Raw genomic sequence first — 6,000 nt, 5'->3', positions numbered from 1 at the left:
TTTTTTGGAATGGGGAACAAGATGTGCAACCGCAGAGAACAGTAGCAAAGTGATGCTCACTATTATTTGGGTCAACTTTTTGAAAATCGCATTATCTGCTTGCGCAGGTGACTGTACCAAATGTGGAAGGCTGAAATATACATGAAAGCAGAGTGACACAGGGTCCTAATCCAGCATGCCTCCTCCTACCTGGCCAGATTATTTGTCCATCTAGTTCAGCATTATTTTCTCTGGCTGGTGGTCACTCTCTAGGGCAGGCACTGGCAAACTTGGCCCTCCAGCTGTTTTGGGACTACGGTTCCCATCATCCCTGACCACTGGTCCTGTTAGCTAGGGATGATGGGAGTTGTAGTCCCAAAACAGCTGGAGGGCCAAGTGTGGCCATACCTGCTCTAGGGTCTAAGGCAGAACACTGTAGCTCGACGGTAGAGTTCATGCTTCGCCTGCAGAAGGTCACAGGTTCGATCCCTGGCATCTCCAGATAAAACTGGGAAAGACTTCTACCGGAAAACACTACAGGGCAGAGGTGGCTCTGCATGTTGCTGGACTACAACTCCCATCACCCAGTTGGCTACACTGGCAGTGGTTGATTGGAGTTGGAATCCACAAACAAGTGGAGAGCTGTAGGTTAGCCACCTTTCCTGTAGAGTCACAGCTAGTTAGTATAGAATGATAGTACCAAACCAGATGGACCAATGGTGTTCATTTGTCACTAGGATGGTGTGTGATTAGTGATGGCACAGGCACTACCCAATAGGTGCTTATGGTAGATAGTGTCCCATGCTCCTATGTCTTTCACATAATCTCCTGTTTCTTTTAATTGCTAGGTGCTAGAGATTGAACCCAGAACCCATTACTAGGCAATGCATGTGTTCTACCATTGAACCTATGAGCTTGGATTTCTGTACGCAGGGGGTCATTTTTAAGGGTAGGTGAGAGGCAAGTATAAAACTAAGTACTATCTTTTCGGACGGGGTGGGGAACTTGCAATGCTCCAAAAGCTGCTGGACTACCAGAAATGTCTTGTTTTGCCATATTTCTCAGCTCTTGGTTCTCTGGAAAAGAAGTGGAAACCGACTGGGTAGGGAAAGAGAAGAGGAAGTTCTTAGAAAACTATTGATCGAATTGCAAACACTTGCCAACAGTGGCAGATATTATCATCAGTTGTCTTTATTCATTAGTGTAGAAATATAGACCTTGCCATTTTGGATCGAAATTTTACATTACTGACAAATGTCTGCCAGACAGAGTGGTTGATGTATGCATTAATGCTGTAGCTTGGAGAAATGTCCATTGACTGGTGAAATGCCCATGAAATACAGATGTGCATTTGGGCCAGAGCTGAGTGGATGGCAAGTCCTGATGGCTGCCCCCTTCTGTGTGGTTGCATTTACTGCTGAATGGGAAAACGCAAGAGAAATTCGTAAAGGCGCCAAAATCTACTGAAGCCAACATACATACATTGGTTGGTTGACTGAATTTATATACCGCCCTACACCCAGAGGTCTCGTGGCTCAGAAATACAATGCCTTTATCGAGAAGCAGTTTAAAACACATTAGAATTGTAGGGTTGAATGGGACCCTGTGGTCCAACCCCCTGCGATGCAGGAATCTCAACTAAAGCATCAGTGACGAATGGCCACCCAACCTCTGCTTAAAAACCTCTATGGGAGTGTGTTCCACTGTCAAACAGTACTGTACTTAACAGTCAGAAAGTTCTTCCTGATATTTAGCTGGAATCTCCTTTCTTGTAACCTGAATCCATTGGTTCGGGTCCTAGCCTCCAGAGGAGGAGAAAACCAGCTTGTTCCATGTGTGGTCAGCTTGGAAGCATGATGAAGAAAGAGGAGGCTGCCCACTGGAAGTGGGGGGCGGGGGAGAGTATGCACTGTAGTGTTACAGCTTCCTGCCAAGGAAGTGAGATCACAGAATTCTCTCTAGCAAATTTTACGTGAAAGCTCTGTGATCCTCAGCCCCTTCATGTGCCTGTCTGGCAAAACATGAATTGTTGGTTTGACTGCAATAATGCCCCAGGGAAACTGGGCGATAACTATCCAATATGGTGGGATTCAGTGAGGGCTTTTTCAATGGGGATTAAATTTACAGAAATCCATGCATTATGAAGATAACGCCTTTAAAAACAACCCTTTATTTATTTATTTTTATAAAATGACTAATCACTTCCCTAATGCAGTTTAAAAAAAAAAAAAAAAAGGTAGAGGGGGGCTTTATCCAAGGTGAAAGAGTACAGGTTACCCAATTATAGGCTACTATTTCTTGCTCAGTTCTCAGGCAGCACGACCCGCCATGCTAGAAAAGCATTTCAGGAGGAGATGGTAAGCAGACTGGCTCACAGAGATCTGAGACTTGGTTGTTGTTATTACAGTATAAGTCACGTAAGATTTACAGGGATATTTGTTTGTGCATGTTCTGTCCCTTAGTGGATGGTGTGAGCTGTTAATTTAGAGCAGAGGTTCATTGGGGATGCGAGGTTACGTTCTCAGACGGGTTGGCAGGGCAGGGATTTGGGGAAAAGAAGGCACACCAGTCCAAACTACGTGAGATGCCCTTCGTGCAATTAACAATTGCAAGAATAGCTTTTTGTGAAAGTCAATAGGAGCCCGGCATGGGAGAAGGCCCACCCCCTCGCACTGGGGTCCCAATCCAGACTGGACACCTGCTATTTTTGCATTGAAAGAAGTGCTTTCATTGACACGAATGGGACATTGATTTGTTACAGAAAGTTTGTACAGGCGTTATACTGTGCGGGCTCTTTATTGAGAAAGCACTCTGTTTTGTTTGCAGAAGGTATGCGACAGCCAATACAGATTATTTATCCTGATTTGTTTATGCAGGTGTTAGTATCATAGAATTGTAGAGTTGGAGGAGACCCTAACAGTCATCTAATCCCAAGCCCCTACAAGGCAGGAATCACAGCTAAATATCCCTGACAGATGGCCATCCAGCCTCTGTTTAAAAACCTTCAAAGAAGGAAAGTCCATCACCTTCCAAGGTCGTCCAACCCACCACTGAACACCTCCCAAAGTTTCTCCTTTCTTGTAATTTGAATCCATTGGTTCAGATCCTACTTCCTGTCAATTGGTGGTTATCCCACATTTCCTAGTGCATTTCCCCATCACTTTACAACCACAGCAGACACATGTCATATTCACTTGACTCATTTCCCTTTGGACATGGGACGAATAAGCAAACATTGGCAACCTCCACAATGAATTTACATCAAAATTCTCCATCATCTCTACTTGCCAATAGATATATATTTAAATACACTTCACTGGATTTTCTGAATTCTGGCTTCAACTGGAAGGGTTGGCGTTGACTCAAAGCACACCCACACACTGCCCTACAGCTTGGGACCAAGGCATCGCAAGGGCTTTTGGCTCCCATATGGTCTTGCTCACCCTGTAAGACAGCGGCTCTCAAAAAAAAGTGTCTCTGGGCCACACTTTAAGAACAGTAACTTGCTCGTGCCATGCCATTTTTTTTTCATTTATAAGAAATACATTGGGAAACAAAAAGAAACAACCCCTAGCAGCTCTTGATTCATGACACAGAATATATATGATATATAATATGATAATGGGACGTCCAGAAAGTATAAAGCAATGCAGCTATATAGGAACACGAATCATTCCCAGAATATAATTATAAATGAGCCTCTTGCATATGCACTTTAAATATGCATGCAAAGTCAGGGAGTTTGATTGTCATTGAATTCCCCGCCACACTCACCCATCCCGTCCTGCCACACCCTTTAGGAACCACAGCGTGTAAGATCTTTCGCTGCACAACCTTCTTTGGGTGCCTTGGCTTTCTGGCATGAGGTGGATGGGGGTCCCGAGATGGAGCCTTTTTTTTGTTGTCCCCTCCCTCCCCATTGCAGAATGCTCTCCCCAGGGCCATACAGTATTTCTTTTGCCTGCCTTCAGGCTTGTAGCCGTCGGATAAAAGCAGGATTGTCTTCCAAAGCTTTTGCTTGACCTCCTGTTCTATAAAAGTGTAGGGTGCCCTTCTGTCAAAGACTGCTAGAGAGGCTCTCACATAAAATAATAATAATACAACAATAATAAAAAATACGGGTACCAAACTAGATATTGAATTCAGCAATTTTGTGTCGCTTTGTTGTTGGGGCCTGCGCTTTCAATGCAGCCATTCTGGCTTTCTTCTTGTGCCAGCAAATGATCTCCCCCCTCCCCTATTTTTCTTTCTTATTCTTTGACTGTTGGCTTTACTGCCATTTCAGTATTATTTTCCTTTTGCTGCGAATCGGCTGTTTTAACCTTGTTGTCAACCTCTTTGTAAACAGAGTTGAAAGGTGGAATATAACTATTTTAAGGAGACGAGAAGGACCCAGATTCCATAGTAGCTGCGCCCTTTGGGGGGAGGACACAGGGGTAATCATCCCACCTCCTGTATTTCAGTTTGCATGCAGTTATCCCCCGGGTGCGCCTCTGTTCCTTTCATGACAGTGGCCTCCATCACATCCACTCCTTCAATTTGGAGCTCGTAGCTTCCCAAAAGAACCCTGGGAACTGTAGTTTACTCCTCGCAGAGCTACAGTTCCCAACACCCCTAGCACATGATGGCTCCCAGGATCCTTTGGGGATCCCATGCCTAGCCCTGACCTTGCGAGAACATAAGAAGAGCCCTGATGGATCAGGCCAGTGGCCCATCTAGTCCAGCGTCCTGTTCTCACAGTGGCCAATCAAATGCTTGTGGGAAGCCCACAATCAGGATTCAGGCACAAGGGCATTCTCCCCTCCTGTGCTTTCCAGCAACTGGCTGTCACTGGAGCATGACGGAGTTAAAGTTGAAGTTAACTCTTATTAGCAAAAGCACCCTCTCCAGTGTCAGGCTTAATGAGCACAGCAGCTTATTCCCAGTGGTCTTCCTCCCTGGAAATCGGTTGCTGAGACTGAAAGTCCCCACCTCCTCACAGCCATCTTCCAAGCTTCTTCCAAGCAATCAGAGACTACGCCGGCATACAATCAACCTTCCCCCTTGCCCTTTTCATGCCTCTTCTGTTTCTGGGAGGGGAGCTTGTTGCAGCAGGAGGGGGGGGGAACCCATGACTTCATCAGCCTGCTTCCTCCTGTTCTCTTGCTTCAGTTTCTGCCTCTAATTCTGGACTCCTCTCCGCCTCAGACTCTCCCTGCTCACTAAGCCCTGCTACCCTCCAGCTTCCGACACCTCATCTTCCCAGTCTTCTCCCTCTGACCACTCATCGTTGTCCCACCACCAGCAAGGATTGGCTCCATCACATCCCCCCTTTTAATTGTCTCTTTGTTTTGTAGTTTCCTCTCCCTAGTGAAGACGAGGTCAACTGTGAAGTGAAATACAGGCTAGGTCTGACTAAAAAGGGTGGCATCTTGTTTTAAGTCCAGGCATACGTGCGACTCAATTGTATTCCTACACTGTGTTGGATTTGGCAGCAAGGCAAAGTGCTGCTTCTTTTTATTTTATTTTAAGGGGATGGGTATGGAAGTTGTTTTCCTGTGATGTGCCTGCGATCAATAACAATGTAATGAGCCCGTCGTAAAACAAAGTTGGAACAGGGAGAATTGGCAATGTGGAAGGATGTTCCATTCACATAAATTGAGTCAATAAATACTCCCTTTGTCATGCTGGGATCACTTGAAGCTTTGTTTGCTGACAAACTTGCGGGCGTTGCGAAGAATAACGGCCTTGAATTATCTACGAACTGCTCGCTAAACAGCAGGGACCGCAGTCCTGCCACCTTCCAGGCACAATCTAGCAGCTCTCGCAGAAGAATGCAGAGACTCCAATGTGTGTTCATATGATTAGCTTTTTACAAGGAAATGTCACCATGAGATGTGTGAAGGCCAGGGGTGGCTGGGTGCCACTGGGAACCGGTAGGGTGTATGGCAGGAGGCCAACACTAGGTGGAGCCAGAGCCAACGACAAGTGCAACCACAGCTCATTCTTCTTCTTCTTCTTCTTCTTCTTCTTCTTCTTCTT

The sequence above is a fragment of the Lacerta agilis genome, chromosome 12 (assembly GCF_009819535.1).
Source record: "Lacerta agilis isolate rLacAgi1 chromosome 12, rLacAgi1.pri, whole genome shotgun sequence".
NCBI lineage: Eukaryota > Metazoa > Chordata > Lepidosauria > Squamata > Lacertidae > Lacerta > Lacerta agilis.
The sequence above is the reverse complement of the archived record's forward strand: the minus strand, read 5'-3'. Positions refer to the sequence as shown.